Raw genomic sequence first — 19,601 nt, forward strand, 5'->3', positions numbered from 1 at the left:
ATTCTTGATGTTTCTGTCTAAATTTCAGCTAAGGTTTTTTTTTTATTATGAGTGAAATTTTCTTAACAGTAGTATCAATGTTCAATAAGAGAAGAGACACGGGATTAGATCAGAAATAATAGTATTTGTTCTTGTCAATCTATAAACAACAATATCAGATTTTTTTTCTTCTGTGTACTTTTGTTTTGCTATAACAGGTTCCAAAAGCGCATTGTTACAGCATATAAAAAATAAATAAAAAAACCTTAGATGTTGAAAAGTCACGTTCAAGAGCCCAACTAAAGTAAACACTGATCTCCATCATGGTAGTGAAAAAAAACACCTAAACCTATTTAACTCTCCATAAGTTCTTCTGTAGACATCTGACAGAAATAAAGTCAGTCTGGTTAGTAATGAGTGAAGTTAATAAAGCTGTTTGTTGATTTTTTTAAATCTTCAGTTGATTTCATCTAAAGCTGTGGCTGAAGTCAGTTGTAGTTCATGTAGTTCAATTCACTTATTAGTTTTCATTCTCTCCATCAGGTGGACTATATTAGTAAACTCATGTAGGGAATAGTGAATGAGGGAGTGTCGAATTTGAACGTTGTTATTTTACGATATTTAGCAGCAGGCTACTTCTCGAAAACGATGAATATTACCCAGAATGCACTGTTTAAATGAAAAACAGTATTTTACTGTCGAAATTTGGCCATTTTTTTACAGCGATTTTTAACAGTGAGTGTGATCTTCAGAGTAGATCTGTTTATCTGAATATGGCGTTTGTGACCGTTGTTGAGATTCATACGCTGATTCTTGTTATCTGTGTGTGCTTAAACTAAAAACTCTTTAACAAAAAAATAAAATCTGAATCGCTTGCAAGAGATGCCTAAAAAATGTATAGAAAAATCCAGACTCTTTCATTGATGAGTCAAAACTATTACAATCAATAATGAGACTGAGAAAGAAGAGTAAAAGAGACTATAAATTAGTTCAGAGATTAAGGTCAAGCAAAGACAAAAACATAATCATCAACACCCAATGATTTTTGCTCTTGGCATGACACACCAATTTTAAATGTAAAAAGTCACAAGATCCCAACTAAAGCAAACACTGACCACTATAATGGTGACAACAAATTGTGATTTTCTCGGTTGGTGATTCTGCTTGTCAACATCAGGTGTCTTCAATAATGGTCAATCATAACTCAATAAACTTCTTAATTATCTCATTAACTTCAACTCTGCTTCAGCACTGTAAAAAGTGATTCTCTATATTTATTCAATAAAATTGTGTCAAAAATTTACAAGCAATATTATTAATTCAATTTAACACATTTTAATTAAGTAGAATTAACCATTCAAAATGAGTAGAATAACATGAAAATTTTAAGTAAAATTTACACAAAAATACTGATTTCATTGGACCAAAAAAAAAAAAAAAAAAAAAAAAACACTATGCTAAAGAATACTATGTTATGCATGCCAGGCCAGTAGTTGGCGATCATGAAACATTATATGCATGCACATGACATCAACCTTTTACAAATTCACATTTTTGTTGCTTACATAAATATGATACAGCCATCATGTTCAAAAGGCTGTGTCTTAAGGCCCCCAAAACAGAGTTATTGAAGACACCTAATGTTCAGAAACAGAATAAAACGGTAAATTATTGGTTACCATTATAGTGGTCAGTGTTTGCTTTAGTTGTGGTCTTGACCCTTGATGTTTTAATATTATATTTTACGTTGTTGTTGGAACACAGTTATAACAGCCAGATAAGCTAAGAAAAAAAAGATGATCAGATGGTGTTGGTTATGCTTTTACATAATCTTTGTTTTAGCTGACTATCTGAACTCATTCAGAGCCTGATCTCTGAGTTAAATTAACATTCATTTTAGCAGTCCTGTATTCAACAATAAAAGGTCTGAAATTGTCAGTGTAATCTAGAGTTTAAGAATTATGATTGAGAGAGGGGAACTTTCTCTTGGCACACAGTGACATCAAGAACAAGCATATTATTCTCAAGAATGGTTACAAACAACATATTCAGACGAACTGTAAGAATCACAAAACAAGCTATTATAGAATTGTTGATCATAATTTATTCATGCCGCAAAGCATGATGGGAGCCATGAATGAGTTTTGATTGGTGGTAGTGATGGGAAGATGAAGCCTCATGAAGCTTTAAGCTTTACAGCCAAGTGGTTAACAAAAGGGTTAATTTCTGGAAATTTAATTTGCTCACAATACCACCTGGTGGCCAACAAGTGTAAAACAAGCAGATATATTACAGACAGAGGTGGGTAATCCAGGCGTCAGAAAATAAAAGTCCTGCCATATTTTTGTTCCACCCATGAACTCAGCAGCTGATTTCACCAGATGAGGAACTAAGTCATTCCCTTCAAGTCACAAACTCAAGATAAATCCCAAGTCCTCAAAGAGTTAAAGTTTGTGAGATAATTAAGTCACTAATTAAATGATGATTGTGCAGTAGTGATGCTGTTAACACCTGCTATTATTGAAAATTACAGAAGATCGGATTATTTATTGGTTAAAATGATGCCACCATCATGGAGATCCGTGTTTGTTTTAGTTTGGCTCTTGACCCTTTTAATAATGCAAAGCAATATTCTTTTAAACACTTGTGGCTGTTTTGCATAGTATTACGGAACTAAAAAAAAGTCCTATTAAACAAATATTACTGTACATATTGCTTATTATTGTACAATATGCTTACATATTGCAGGGATCTGTACAGGCTCAGGATTTTAGACATGAGCACTTATCATATGATCCTCAACAGTGGAGACAATAATTATTCATGCTACAGTGCATGATGGGAGTTTTTACTATGGTGTTACCCAGCATGCACTTCAGCTTGAAGCGTTTTGTTGGTTGTCACCATTGTTGAGATTCATATGCTTGGTCATGATGTCTGTGCGTTTTAATAGGACCAGATTTAAATAATTTATATTCATTACACTTCAAATTAATTCATTATAACTGTTAATCCAGTGGTTCATTTGCATGTGGCAGTTCCACAAGGTAGGTTATTTAAAAACTGAACATATGTTAAGTAAATAAATTTGTTTTGGAAACAAACAGGCTGATGCCTAACAATTACTGCAATGTAAAACCAGCTAGTAATTGTTTTCTGCACAGCACTGATCACACTGCTTTATAATACATGTAAAATAACACATGTGCTTTTACAAAAAAATATCTGACACAAGAAGCCAAAGGTCAAGAGCCCAACTGAAGCAAACACTGATCTCCATGATGGTGGCATTAGTTTTACCAATAAAACACCATCATCTGATCCTCTGTAACAGACAATAATTGCAGGTGTTCATCACTAATGCACAATATAAACCTGACATTAGAAAATTTAGATACAAAACCTAACCATTTTGATTCTTGTAGGATCATAGAGATGTATAATTTTTTAAACTTCGACAATTTTAGACTTTATTCAAGCATGTGTATGGTTCACAAAATTTTAAACGGTCTGGCTCCTTCTGTATCACGTGACTTTATTCATCCTCGCTGTGAAACGTTTGTGAGATCAACCAGACTATCGCATATGAGTAATTGTGTAGTTCCCTTTCGGCGTTCTGCATTTGGACTATCATCTTTTACAGTGAAAGCCACTAATCAGTGGAATGCCCTACCAGAGGACATAAAAGGGTGTAAAACTCATGGTCTTTTTAAATTTAAGTTAAAATCTTTTTTAAAATCAAATCAACTATGTAACCACTAAGACTGTTGTAGATAATTTGACTGACTGATTTAGTTGTTTTACAGCCATTTATGGCCTTGACAGTATGTGTGTATGTATCTATTGTATTTTAACATATAGGTATTTTTTGTGTTTTGTTAGTGTTGACCTGCCTGGGGACTACGGACGAAAATTAGCCTTTGGCTAAATCCGGTGCAATGCATGAAATGTGATTTTTATGTTAAAAATTGTGCATGGTCCCGTTATAAATAAATGAATGAACAATCATCATTTAATTATCTCATTGACTTTAACTATTTGAGGATTTGGAATTTGACTTAAGACTAGTTTGTGACTTGGAAGGAATGACTTGTTTCCTCCTCTGGTGAAATCAGCTGCTGAGTTCATGTGTGGAACAAAAATATGGCAGGACTTTTACTTTCTGACCCTTGGACTTTATGTTAAATATATCTCTAATATATCTAATATGTCTCTAATATATCTGATTGTTTTACACTTGTTGGCCACCAGGTGGCATTGTGAGCAAATTAAGTTACCAGAAATTAACCCTTTTGTGAACCACTTGGCTGAAAATCTTAACGCTTCATGAGGCTTCATCTTGACATCACTAATTGGTGGCACCCAGAATGCAGTGTAACATGCTTTTTGATGGTTACCATTGTTGAGGTTCTCAGGCTGATTCTTGATGTCTGTGTGCCTAAATGAAAATATTTTTATTTTTTTTTAAAAAAAACAAGGTTTTGATCAAAGGTGCTTATAAGAATTTCTTGGATAATACTGAAATCACCTAAACTTATATTTTATGACCACAGGACACCTGTCATTGATCAGACACACCCAACTCAGAAGCCCAGATCAAATGATGATACAAATAACACCACCTGATCTCATTTCCTTTTTGGCTTATCTAGCTGCTGTATCACAACTAGCAACCCAAAAAAAATCTGTTAAAAATGTTAAGGGTCAAGAGTCCAACTAAAGCAAACATTGACAACTACAATGGTAAGCAAATTATTTATTTTTTTCCTTCAGTGATTCTGTTCGTGAACTTAAGGTGTCTTCAATAATTATGTTTTGGGGGCCTTACAACCTTTTGAATATGCTGCCTTTATCATATCTATGTAAGCAACAAAAATTTGAATTTGTGAAAGGCAGAGGTGGGACTTTCAAGTCCCAAGCAAGTCTTAAAGTCATATGCCAAGTCCTTAAAGGGTTAAAGATAATGAGATAATTAAGTGACTAATTAAATGATGATGGTGTACTAGTGATGAACACCTGCTGTTATTGATAGGAAGATGAAGCCTCATGAAGCTTTAAGCTTTTCAGCCAAGTGGTTCACAAAAGGGTTAATTTCTGGAAACTTAATTTGCTCACAATACCACCTGGTGGCCAACAAGTGTAAAACAAGCAGATATATTACAGACAGAGGTGTAAAGTCCAGGGGTCAGAGAGTAAAAGTCCTGCCATATTTTTGTTCCACACATGAACTCAGCAGATGATTTCACCAGAGGAGGAAACAAGTCATTCCTTTCAAGTCACAAACTCTCAAGTTAAATCCCAAGTCATCAAATAGTTAAAGTCAATTAGATAACTAAGACACTAATTAAATGATAACCGTGCATTAGTGATGAACACCTGTCATTATTGTGTGTTACAGAGGATCAGATGTTGATGTTTTATTGGTTAAAATAATGCCACCATCATGGAGATCAGTGTTTCCTTCAGTTGGGCTCTTGACCTTTGGCTTCTCTGTGTTAGACGTTTCTCTATAAAAGTGCATGTGCTGTTGTAAAGCAGTGTGATCAGTGCAGTGCAGCAAACCGTTACTAGCTGGTTTTACGTGATGAAGTAATTATTAGGCATTATTAACATATGTTCAGTTTTTAAATAACCTACTTTGTGGAACTGCCACATGCAAATGCAGCATTGGTTTAACAGTTATAATGAATTTGAAATCTAATCTATGTAATGAATAAAAAAAAAACTGAAACCTTGTCCTAATAAAACGCACAGACATGATGGCCCAGCATATGAATCTCAACAATGATAGCATATGATAAGTGCTCATATCTAAAATCCTGAGCCTGTACAATTCCCCCCCCAATATGTAAGCATTACAATAATATTTGTTTAATAGGAATTTTGTAATAATAGGATGTTCATTTAAATGTTTTACATGATGAAAGGGCAATTTAAGTTGCTAATTCAAGCTTTAAATTCAGCAATGTGTTAATATTTACTATGTAACACTAGTGATGTGTCGTTCTTGAACGATTCGTTCATTTTGAACGAATCTTTAATGTGACTCAGGAAGAACGAGTTGTCTCGGGGAGGGATTCGTTCAGTCGCGCATGCGCATTATTCTATGGGTTCTGTTCTAGTCGTAGTAATTCACCTGTCAGTCAATGCAGTCTTGAGCCGGAAAGAGAATTGATTAGTTCATAGTTCGGGTCTATCGGGTTTTTGACTCGTTCCTTGATCACGTGACAGCCCCATACGCTAAACCCAATGCAGTCTGAGCCGGAAAGAGAATTGATTAGTTCATAGTTCGGGTCTATCGGGTTTTTGACTCATTCCTCAATCACGTGACAGCCCAATACGCTAAACCCAATGCAGCATGAGCCGGAAAGAGAATTGATTAGTTCATCTCATGAGTCTTCGGGTCGAGTTGTTCCTTAATCACGTTACAGACCCATGTGCTTAAACCATAGACAGTAAAAGAATGCAGAGAATTGATTAGTTCATCTCATGAGTCTTCGGGTCGAGTTGTTCCTTAATCACGTGACAGACCCATACTCTAAAACCATAGACAGTAAAAGAATGCAGAGAATTGATTAGTTCATCTTTCGGTTCTTCGGGTTTTTCGTTCTTTTGTACTGTGATGTGACAACATTGGCTGGAGTAATTAGTTAATTTACAACTTTCCTTACAAAATGGGTGCGTAGTACTTATTTTATTATGAGTATTATTTACTCTTACAGTAACGTGATGCATTTCTGGTTTCAAATTGTTGTTTTTCATTTCTGTCATGGTGGTACTTTTCCATAACACTGAATGTGGAAATAAAGAGTTGGGTATGCTTAAAATGTTGATCTTTTTTTCTGTCTGTTTGTTTGTTTTTGTTTAGTTGTGCAGTTATTAAATCAGATTGTCTGTGTAAACCATACTTTTGTAACATATGACACTTTATAAACATTAAAAACACTGTACATACTTTTCAATTGTTGTTTATTGTTTATTACAGAAAAGCTTTGTAACAAAGAGGACAACTATTCCAAAATAAATTAAAATAATAAAAATGTAAATAATTAAAAATGAAATTAAAATTAAAAGATAATAAAGCCACAGGGTCTACTAACCTTAACAAATGAACTTTAAAAGTACAATAAAAAAAAGAAAAACTAAATATTGCACAACAAGCTATACCCAAAATAATTTTAAACCATTTGAATAAAAAATAAATGAAAATTAAGAGATACTAAAGCTACGGAGCCTTATAACAATAACAAATTACCTTTTAAAATCACAACAACAAAAATATTGCACAACAAGCTAGTCTTTTTCTAAATAAAAATAAATAAGCTTTAAAATAAATAACACACTGTGGCTATATTTTTAGGACTTGCTTTAAGGCATGTTTACATTATTTAAAAAAACAAGCTCCCTGACCTTGGATGGGCTGAGTCTGTGAGTTCTTCTATCTGAGATAATCTGCCCAGTTTTAGAAAAAAAATTCAGATGGCACGGATGTGGCCACAATGCAAAGTCTTGTCTTTGTGACTTCAGAAAGGCTTTTGTAAACTGGTGAACATCTCCTCCACCAGGCCAGAGGGTCTGATGTGCAGGGTAAGAGTGGCTCTGCAAGGTTGGCCCGCATCTCCATCATAGCATCTGAGGTCTTAGAATAGGTAGCAGAAGGCCTCAAACTTGCTACCCTTTCGTCAAAGTCTTCCCAAAACATGGCCCTGTACTGGCAGTCGCACCAGGATCTGAAACTCCTCACTCTGAGCTGGGTTAAAACTGTTAAAGCTGAAGTTATCATAACCTTAATGTTTTAAACTAACATTAATAATTCAAATTCAAAATGTTATTTGCTTTTAATGTATGTCATTATGTCCTTTTTTGAACAATCTTCTTATACATATATTACACCAATATGTCAAGTCTGCCTAGGAAAAGCAATTATTATACCAGCAAACTCAAAATTGGAGTAAAAATGAACAAACTAGTCTATAAATACTTTTTATTGTAAGCTTATTATATAGCCTAGTGTTTATTTACCGATAGACAGTCAAGAAGACAAATTAATCAAAATTTTATTTATAACAGGGTTTTATTTATTTATAAAATAATAACAAACCACAGATCCTCAACAAACAGTAACAAAAACACAGTGACAGAAATGTCAGAAATAGCGCATCGGGCTGTCACGTGATTAAGGAACGAGTCAAACTCAACCTGAGACACAACCGCAAGTGTTTAAAAGCACATTACTTTGTATTACTAAAAGGTTCAAGAACCCAACTAAAGAAAACACTGATCTCCATGATGGTGGCATCATTTTTAACAATAAATCATCTGATCCTCTGTCATTATCAATAACAGCAGGTGTTTATCACTACTGCACAATCATCATGTAATAAGTCACTTAATTATCTCACTAACTTTAACTCTTTTAGGACTTGGGATTTAACTTGAGACTAGTTTGTGACTTGAAATGAATGACTCGGTTCCTCCTCTGGTGAAATCATCTGCTGAGTTCATGGGTGGACCAAAAATATGGCAGGACTTTTACTTTATGACCCCTGGACTTTACACCTCTGTCTGCCATAATATCTGCTTGTTTTATACTTATTGGCCACCAGGTGGTATTGTGAGCAAATTAAGTTTAAAGAAATTAACCCTTTTGTGAACCACTTGACTGAAATCTTAAACCTTTGTGAGGCTTCATCTTCTTATCACTACCTGCTGTTATTGAGAACTACAGAGAATCAGATGTTGATGTTTTATTAGTTAAAATGATGCAACCATAATGGAGGTCAGTGTTAGTTTTATTTGTGCTCTCTTGACCTTTGACTGTTGTGTTAGATCTCTCTCTACAACAGTAAGATATTATCTTACTGTATATGATTTTATTATCTGTATATGAAAAGCTAATAATCACGACCAAGAAAATTAACATTAGTTTTATTTGAGTTATGAGTAATCAACCCAGTTAAACTACATCATGCTATAAAAACTACAGTGAGTGAATTTTAAGTCTACAAAGTGCATACAAAATTTGAGCTCCACTTCTCTGTAGACACACACAGACATCAAGAACCAGCATATGACTCTCAACAGTGGTGACAATCAACAAAATGTTGCATGCTGGGTAATACCATAATAAAAACTCATCATGCACGGCAGTATGAGAAATTGTCACCCCTGTTGAGGCTCGTGTGATAAGTGTGTTTGTCTAAAAGCCTGAACTGACATTTTCTTTTTTTGTCTTTCAATGTTGAAGCACTGCAGTCATGTTTGCTTGGTGGGGCCTTTTCTTTTTAATTCAGTGCAGTAATAGAGTGTCGTTCAACAATCCAAAAATAAAGTCTACTTCATGATGTTCATTCATCATGCGTTATAAACATAAAATCATCTGTCATTGTAAGATTTGACTCAGCAATGCATACATGTTTGTTGTGAAAACATTACTGCAATTGTTTTGAACCAAATTTCTTTGATTTGTTAAAAGGGTCAAGAGATTACCTAAAGCAAACCTTGACCACAATTATGGTGACATATGTTTTTGTTTATTTTTGTTGTTGTTGTTGTTGTAGTTCTTGTGTTTCTCTTTACTTCAGTGATGTTGATTGTTAACAGCAGATGTTCATCACTAATGTACAATCATCATTTAATTAGTCACTTAATTATCTCATTAACTTTAACCCTTTGAGGACTTGGGATATGACTTGAAGACTTGCTTTTGACTTGAAAGTCCCACCTCTGACTACTACAACTGACTTCAGACACAGCCTTAGATGAAATCAACTGAAATAAAATACATGAAATCTTTCAAGATCTGATTAAACAACCCCACAAACAGCATCAGCAGCTCCACTTATTAATAACCAGACTGACTTTATTTCTGTCAGACGTCTACAGAAGATCTTATTGAGAATGAACTAAGGTTTAGATGTTGATTTATTGTTTCATTTGAAGTAACCATGTTAGAGATCAGTGTTTGCTTTAGTTGGGCTCTTGACCCTTGACTTCTGTCTTAGTTTTTTTCTGGCTGTTATAATCATGTGTTTCTAAAACATATTTGTTATAACTCAAAAACCCAGAGAACATATTAACCGGTATTGGTTGTTATGCAGTTGATTGTTGATGGCAACCATGAATTATGGAGCTGTTTGGAGTTCAAAATCTGACTAAATATGTGCTGCATAATTAGTTCAGTTCATTATAATGGAAGCCATTCAAAGAGCCAGTGGTTCTGTCATAATCAGTTTACATAAAATTACCAAACACTTTATGCACATACATCTTTCTTCTGTGGCAGCAGTTAGTTACACACAGACATCAATAATCAGAATATGAACCTCAACAACAGAGTTTACACTCTGAACAATTCAATAATTAATTATCATCAATGGGTTAAGTAAAAAATGGCAATGTCATTTCTTCAGGGCTTTTAAGAAACACATGGCTATAACAGCCAGATGAGAAAACACTAAGACAGAAGTCAAGGGTCATGAGCACAACTAAAGCAAACACTGATCTCTAACATGGTTACTTCAAATGAAACAATAAATCAACATCTAAACCTTAGTTCAGGGCAGAGGTGTAAAGTCCTGGGGTCAGAAAGTAAAATTCCTGCCATATTTTTGTTCCACCCATGAACTCAGCAGCTGATTTCACCAGAGGAGGAACCGAGTCATTCCTTCCAAGTCACAAATGAGTCTCAAATCAAATCCAAAGTCCTCAAAGAGTTAAAGTCAATGTGATAATTAAGAGACTAATTAAATGATGATTGTGCAGTATTGATAAACATCTGCTGTCATTGAGAATTACAGAGGATCAGATGATTTAGTGTTAAAAATGATGCCACCATCATGGAGATCAGTGTTTGTTTTAGTTGGGCTCTTGACCCTTTTAATAATACAAAGTAGTTTGCTTTTAAAAACTTGCGGTTGTGTTACATAGTAAACATTGACACATTGCTGAATTAAAAGCTTGAAACAGCGAATTAAATTGCTCTTTTGTCATCTAAAATATTTAACTGAACTCCTAAAACGAGGTAGTAATGGTTTTCTGCACAGCACTGATAACACTGCTTTGTAACAGCACATGTACTTTTACGAAGAAATGTCTATCACAAGAAGCCAAAGGTCAAGAGCCCAACTGAAGCAAACACTGATCTCCATGATGGTGGCATCATTTTTACCAATAAAACATCAGAATCTGATCCTCGGTAACACACAATAACAGCGGGTGTTAATCACTAATGCAAAATCATCATTTAATTAGTCTCTTAATTATCTCATTGACTTTAACTCTTTGAGGACTTGGGATTTGATTTGAGACTAGTTTGTGACTTGAAAGGAATGACTTGTTTCCTCTGGTGAAATCATTTCCTGAGTTCATGGGTGGAACAAAAATATGGCAGGACATTTACTCTCTGACGCCTGGACTTTACCCCTCTGTCTATAATTTATCTGCTTGTTTTACACTCGTTGGCCACCAGGTGGTATTGTGAGCAAATTAAGTTACCAGAAATTAACCCTTTTGTGAACCACTTGGCTGAAAATCTTAGTGGCCCTCCTGGACCAGAGTTGTCTATCCCTGATCACTAATTCACAATCAGCTCTTAGTTAATCACTTAATTACTTAATTGCAATGTAAAGCTTCTTTTTCTGTACTCAACTGAATTAAGTTCAGAGTACTTATATCTGTTAGTTTTAAAACTTAAATTGTTTAAGGCAATCAGTTTCCTCAAACGGTTTGAGAAAACTTAATTTGTCAGGTTTTTAAGGATATCTGTTTACTCACACGGTTTAAGTTAATTCGTCAGGTTTTACAGTGATAAACCAAGACAGAAATAACATTTCAGGGTAAACTATCCCTTTAATTAAAGTCTACAGCATGATCAGTACTGTCCCTAAGATCTGCACGCATCTATATATACATGCATCTGTTTCTTTCATTTTAAACATATGTCTGTGTGTGAGTGTGTGTCTGTCTGTGTGTGTGTGTGAGAGAGTGTGTGTCTGTGTGTGTGTGTGTGTGTGTGTGTGTGTGTGTGAGAGTGTTACAAAACAATGTCAAACCGAGTCAAGTCTTAACGATTAAAAACATTAGTATTTCAACATTGTGCATTGCAAGAATGACTCAAACGACAGATGTTGCAAACACTCTTACTGATAATATTTAGGCCATTTTATAAAAACAGGTTCTTCATTTGTGCCAAGAATCAAGGGTTTTGCTATATAATTTTTATTTTTTTATTCTGTACTGATTTAAAATTTTCAGCAATGTAATTTGATTTTTAAAATGAGAAAAATCGCAGATCCAGATCGCTCCACAAATGTAAGCTTATCTGTCCATGTAATTTTCAACTGATTTATGAATAAGGACGGAAAATACGGGCAATTGTGAATTATGTAATATTCTAAAATAATTAAATTGACAAAATAGCTTTGATTATTGATGAAAAAAAAGTGTAAAATATTGTTTAGTTAGTTTTTTTTTTTTTTTCCAGCAACCCCCTCTGTGAAAGAAGATTTCCGAACAGACTGTGGAATATCAGTCAGGCAAGGAAAACCATAGACTGTAACACACGCAACAATATTAACAGATAGGCTTTGTAAAAATAAACATATATTTTCTGCCATTTGAATGATTTTGAACGCATTGTCATGTAATTCTTTTAAAAAGGTCAGGTGCTTGAGCCCCCAAGCCCCTCCTTCTGCATGTGCCTTGAGATGGTGTGATGTAGCTATGACATGCCCATAAGGTTTTGTGTCAATGCATTAAATGTCCTCACTGTGCCCCATGACTGAATCTTTACTGTGGATAGACTTTTCAGATGGAAGTTGAGTCATATGTGCAGACTATTCAATTCAATTCAATTCAAGTTTATTTGTATAGCGCTTTTTACAAAATAAATCGTTACAAAGCAACTTTACAGAAAATTATGTTTCTACAATATTTAGTAGTAGCTAGTAGTTTGTGCACATTTGACAGGATTTTAGAAAAAATAATAATAATAATACAAGACGTAGTCAGCTAGACGATGAACTATCAATATTATTAAGTTATTATATGATTCAGTCACACATTTAGCAATAATTGTTAGTTCTGTTTGTTGATTCAAGGTTAGCATCATCTGGGGTCCTCTGAGGGTCAGCATCATCTCTTCTCAGGTGTTCTGGATCCAGACTGGAGCTTGTTTAAATCCTAGTTACCACGGGATGTAAATCCCGTGGCGAAACATAGAAACAAAATACAGACATCATTAGCATAGCTGCTGATCCAACAAAGTAAAATTAGTTTAACCCAAGCTAATGAATAAAAATGCAACTTTGAACAGATGCAACTACACTCACAATTAAAAAGAAACATTATTCGAATGCTTGGCGAAAGAGATGTGTTTTTAATCTAGATTTAAACAGAGAGAGTGTGTCTGAACCCCGAACATTATCAGGAAGGCTATTCCAGAGTTTGGGAGCCAAATGTGAGAAAGCTCTACCTCCTTTAGTGGACTTTGCTATCCTAGGAACGACCAAAAGTCCAGCGTTTTGTGACCTTAGGGTGCGTGATGGATTGTAGCGTGGTAGAAGGCTAGTTAGGTACGGTGGAGCTAAACCATTTAGGGCCTTATAGGTAAGTAATGATAATTTGTAACTGATACGGAACTTAATAGGTAGCCAGTGCAGAGACTGTAAAATTGGGGTAATATGATCATATTTTCTTGACCTCATAAGGACTCTAGCTGCTGCATTTTGGACGACCTGTAGCTTGTTTATTGAAGAAGCAGGACAACCACCTAGAAGTGCATTACAATAGTCCAGTCTAGAGGTCATGAATGCATGAACTAGCTTTTCTGCATCAGAAACAGATAACATGTTTCGTAGCTTGGCAATGTTTCTAAGATGGAAGAATGCAGTTTTTGTAACATTGGAAATATGATTTTCAAAAGACAAATTGCTGTCTAATATAACACCCAGATTTCTGACTGTAGAGGAAGTAACAGTACATCCGTCTAGTTGCAGATTGTAATCTACAAGATTCTGTGTAGTGTTTTTTGGTCCAATAATTAGTATCTCTGTCTTATCCGAATTTAATTGGAGAAAATTGTGTGTCATCCAATCTTTTACATTTTTAACACACTCTGTTAGCTTAGATAATTGGGAAGTTTCATCTGGTCTCGTTGAGATATATAGCTGAGTATCATCAGCATAACAGTGGAAGCTAATTCCGTATTTTCTAATAATATTACCAAGGGGCAACATATATATTGAAAATAGAAGGGGACCTAGGACGGATCCTTGTGGCACTCCATATTTTACTGATGATAAATGAGATGACTCCCCATTTAAGTAAACAAAATGGTAGTGATCAGACAGGTAGGATCTAAACCATCTTAGAGCCTGCCCTTGAATACCTGTATAGTTTTGTAATCGATCTATGAGTATGTCATGATCTATGGTGTCGAACGCAGCACTAAGATCAAGTAAGACTAGAAATGAGATGGAGCCTTGGTCTGACGCAAGGAGCAGGTCATTTGTAATTTTAACAAGTGCAGTTTCTGTGCTATGGTGGGGCCTAAAACCTGACTGAAATTCTTCATACATATCATTTTTATGCAGGAAGGTGCTCAATTAAGCAGACACAACTTTCTCTAAAATTTTAGACATAAATGGAAGATAGGCCTATAATTTGCCAGTACACTAGGATCTAGTTTTGGTTTCTTAATAAGAGGCTTGATAACCGCCAGCTTGAATGGTTTTGGGACGTATCCTAAAGTTAACGACGAGTTTATGATATTGAGAAGCGTTTCTTCTGCTACAGGTAACAGCTCTTTCAGTAATTTTGAGGGTACAGGATCTAATAAACATGTTGTTGGTTTAGATACAGTGATAAGTTTATTTAGCTCTTCCTGTCCTATGGTTGTAAAGCGCTGCAGTTTATCTTTGGGTGCGATGGATGAAACTGAAGTGTTAGACGCTGTAGAATCTACATTCGCTATTGTATTTCTAATGTTATCTATTTTATCAGTGAAGAAATTCATAAAGTCATTACTATTTAACGTTGGTGGAATATTTGAATCAGGTGGCATCTGGTAATTTGTTAACTTAGCCACTGTGCTAAATAAAAACCTAGGATTGTTTTGGTTATTTTCAATGAGTTTGTGTATATGCTCTGCCCTAGCAGTTTTTAGAGCCTGTCTATAGCTGGACATACTGTTTTTCCATGCAATTCTAAAAACTTCTAAGTTAGTTTTTCTCCATTTGCGTTCAAGACTACGAGTTAATTTCTTGAGAGAGTGAGTATTACTGTTATACCATGGTACAGTACGTTTTTCTCTAACTTTTTTCAATTTGATTGGGGCAACAGCTTCTAATGTATTAGAGAAAATAGTGCCCATGTTGTCAGTAATTTCGTCTAATTCGTGTGTATTTTTGGGTACAATTAGCAGTTGAGATAGATCAGGCAGGTTATTTGCGAATCTTTCTTTGGTGGCTGGAACAATAGTTCTGCCCAGACGGTAACGCTGCGACATATAGTTAATATCAGTTATACGCAGCATGCACGATACAAGGAAATGGTCTGTAATATCATCACTTTGAGGTACAATATCTATAGCAGTAAGATCGATTCCATGCGATATAATTAAATCTAGTGTATGATTAAAACGATGAGTGGGCCCGGTGACATTTTGCTTGACTCCAAAGGAGTTTATTAGGTCAGTAAACGCAAGTCCTAATGTATCATTTGCATTATCAACGTGAATATTAAAATCTCCCATGATTAGCGCCTTATCAACTGTAACTAGAAGGTCTGAGAGGAAATCTGCAAATTCTTTCAGGAATTCTGTACACGGCCCTGGTGGTCTATACACAGTAGCCAGAGCAAGAGATACATTAGATTTCTTTTGCATGTCTGACAGAGTAACATTTAGCAGAAGTATTTCAAAAGAGTTAAACCTGTATCCTGTTTTCTGGGTAACATTGAGAATATCACTATATATTGTTGCAACACCCCCGCCAGGACCAGTCTGACGGGGCTCATGCTTATAACAGTAGTTTGGTGGAGTAGACTCATTTAGACCAAAATAATCATTTGGTTTTAGCCAGGTTTCAGTCAAGCAGAGTAAATCAAAACTATTATCTGTGATCATTTCATTTACAATAACTGCTTTTGGTGCGAGTGATCTAATATTTATGAGCCCAAACTTTAAAAATTGTTTTTGTTCATTTACTTTACATTTTTCTGGTTTAATTACGATAAGATTTTTTCTAGATCCTACATTATATTTATATTTTGACCTCACTATTCGGGGAACAGACACAGTCTTAATAGGTTTTACAGCGCAAGTACCTTTAGCATTTAAGCGGTTAGAACAAAACTCATCATAATGGTTATTTGAGAATTGTCTTACTAGTCACATGGAGCGAAGTGTCCTGGAGATGTTGTCAGAGAGAAGCTCCGCTCCAATTCTGCTGGGGTGTAATCCATCAGCGCGAAACAGTCTAGGACGCTCCCAGAAAAGATTCCAGTTATTAACAAATAGCAGTTTCTGTTCTTTACACCATGACAACAACCATTCATTTAAAGCAAAAAGTCTACTGAACCTTTCGTGTCCTCGTCGATACGTGGGCAGTGGTCCTGACACGACGATCGTCGCCGCGGGCGTCGTGCTGCGAACCGTCTCGATCAGGCTCCTGAAGTCCCTCTTCAGCGTCTCCGTCTGCCGCAGCGTGGTGTCGTTAACCCCGGCGTGAAGCACGACCGCTCTGGGGCTCTCGCCGTCCTTCAGGATCGTGGGTATCTGCGCAGAAACATCGAGAACACGAGCACCAGGCAAACAATGAGTGTGCACTTTACCTTCGGCTAACGTAGCACTTACGTGTCGGACGATGGAGTCTCCGATGATCACAGCGTCGCGTCCTGTCTCGCGGAGGGGAGCGAAGCGGTTCTGGATGGAGAGCTCGAAGGCAGGAGGGGGAGAAGTAGTCGCCCGGGACCCGGCTCGCGTCCTCCGCTGTGGATGCACCCAGGGTCCGTGGTGTCCCGGCGTCGCAGTGAAGGACATCTGGGAAGATCGCGTCCTGGGTGCACCGGGCCTGCGCAGAGAAACACACGGAGTAGACGTGGTGGGACTGTTAACAGCACGCTGTATACTTACCCCGGACTTGTGAGCGTCAGCCCGGGATGATTCCAGCGCGGCTCTCCGCTCTCTCAGCTTGGCCTGCCTCTGTTCCAGGTTGCAAATCTGCTTCCCCACGGCCTCGAGCTCGAGCTGCACAGAGTGGAGACATTCATCCGCCATTAAAGCAAGTAACAGTGAGTACAGCAGTGGTAATGTGTGAGAATAGAGTATTAGCAATGTAAGCGCAGTTAGCAGCAAACACGCTTGCTGATGCTAACTGGCTAAAAGCTAATAGCGGACCCGGGAGATCAAAATAAAACTAGTGATAGCGAGGCGCTCTGATTGTTTTTGTTGTAGAATACAATAGAGGATATATTCACGCGTTATATAAACGGAAACAATGATGTATAAAATTGATTTTTAAGTTAAAAATAGTCAATGAAAAGAATATAGTGACGGAGCTCAAACGCAGTACAGCCGTCAACAGAGTCAGATCGGGACTTCGATCAGAGCGGGTTCGCGATACCTCTGTATACGGTATCACATGGCATAGTATCATATAAAATGAAAAATATCTGCCAGATCAGGCTCCTCCTCTGTGTTACTGCCCACATAGCAACATTTTGTCTGCCCAGATCCGGCCAACATCTGGCACCCGTGGAAAGATGATCTGGCCCACATGCAGCGTGGAATGATGGCACTAGGGTGGACTGCTCCTGTTTGCCAGATTTGAGCCACAAGCAGGCCATAGCAATGCCACATATCAGCCAAGAGTAAAGAATTTAACGAGAAATGGACCTTATCTGAGCCACAAAATATGTGTATATAATAAATATTAAGTAATTTCAGCCTTAATAAGCCTGTTAACAAGCAGAATCACTGAAGGAAAGAAGAGAATAGAAAAAGAGAAGAGCAGAAACACAATAACTACAACTGACTTCAGCCACAACCTTAGATGAAATCAACTGTAGATAAAAGAAGACATTAAATCTCTGGAGATCTCAGCAGAGGAGGATTAAACAACTCCACAAACACCTTTACCAGCTTCACTTTTTACTAACCAGACTGACTTTATTTCTGTTAGACATCTACAAAAGTTTTTAGTGAGAATTAACAGAGGTTTAACTCTAATGTGTGTCACCATAACAGTGATTAGTGTTTCCATTAGTTGGGCTCTTAACTCTTATACTATATTTTGTCTTTTTTTAGCTGCTGTGACGGTGTGTTTGTTAAACACATTTGCAGCTTCGAAGAAAGCTAGAGTGACATGATATCAAGTGATGGCTGATATCTTTTGATGGTTTTATAATCATCATTAAGTATGTTGGTTCGCTAGGTTTTTAATTGAACAATTATGCTGTTCATTTGATACATTGATATTACCAATCCTGTGTTTTTTGCCACATGAAAGTCAGCAGCATTTAGTGAAATATTTTAACAAACAGGAGCTAAAAATAAATAAAACATACTGCCACACACAGATATAAACAATCAGCACATGAATCTCAATAATGGTGACAATTAAAAATATTTAGATAAACTGATCAATTCAGAACTTCACTGAAAAGCTACTAAGTCACAACAAAAACAACAGCAAAAATATAAGCCAATATTTAGAATTAAAAAAAATAATAGGACAGTTCAGCTGCATAATTTATTCATGTTGCAATGCATGCTGGGAGTTTTGTACTATGCTAGTACCCAGCATGCACTGCAGCAAGGTACATCTGATTGTCACCATTGTTGAGATTCATGTGCTGACTATTGATGTCTGTGTGTGTCATCATAGATTGACTTTTTCATGCTCATTAAAAAATTCTAACTGATTGTTGTAATATTGCTGGATCTCATGCTGCAGCAGCACATGGTTTGTGAAGTGAATATATTAATGAAACGATCATCAGATAAAAAAAGCTAATCAGCCTGTTCTTTATGAGGATTATAAAACCATCAACAGACAACCATCCTCACCTGACCTCAATTATCTTTAGCTTTCTTTGATGTCCCAAATGTGTTTAACACACACACCATCACAGTTGCCAAATAATTACAAGCGATAGTATAAGAGTTAAGAGTGCAACTAATGGAAACACTAATCACTGTTATGGTGACTCACATTAGAGTTAAACCTCTGTTAATTCTCAATAAAAACATTTGTAGATGTCTAACAGAAATAAAGTCAGTCTGTTTAGTAATAAGTGAAGCTGGTAAAGCTGTTTGTGGAGTTGTTTAATCCTCCTCTGGTGAGATCTCCAGAGATTTAATGTCTTCTTTTATCTACAGTTGATTTCATCTAAGGTTGTGGCTGAAGTCAGTTGTAGTTCTTGTGTTTCTGCTCATCTCTTTTTTCTGTTCTCTTCATTCCTTCAGTGATTCTGCTTGTTAACAGGCTTATTAAGGCTGATATTACTTCATATTTAATATACACAGATTTTGTGGCTCAGATAAGGTCCATTTCTCGTTAATTTCTTTACTCTTGGCTGACATGTGGCATTGCTATGGCCTGCTTGTGGCTCAAATCTGG

The 19,601-nt window shown here is 36.1% G+C and overlaps 1 protein-coding gene across 2 annotated transcripts in view; it reads left to right on the forward strand.

Annotated features, from left to right (window-relative positions):
• Nucleotides 1-19,601, forward strand: part of LOC113039050 (zinc finger protein 501-like) — an 847,435-nt gene that overhangs the window by 611,450 nt on the left and 216,384 nt on the right. The window lies entirely within an intron of this gene.

Source organism: Carassius auratus, chromosome 1 (assembly GCF_003368295.1).
Source record: "Carassius auratus strain Wakin chromosome 1, ASM336829v1, whole genome shotgun sequence".
Lineage (NCBI taxonomy): Eukaryota > Metazoa > Chordata > Actinopteri > Cypriniformes > Cyprinidae > Carassius > Carassius auratus.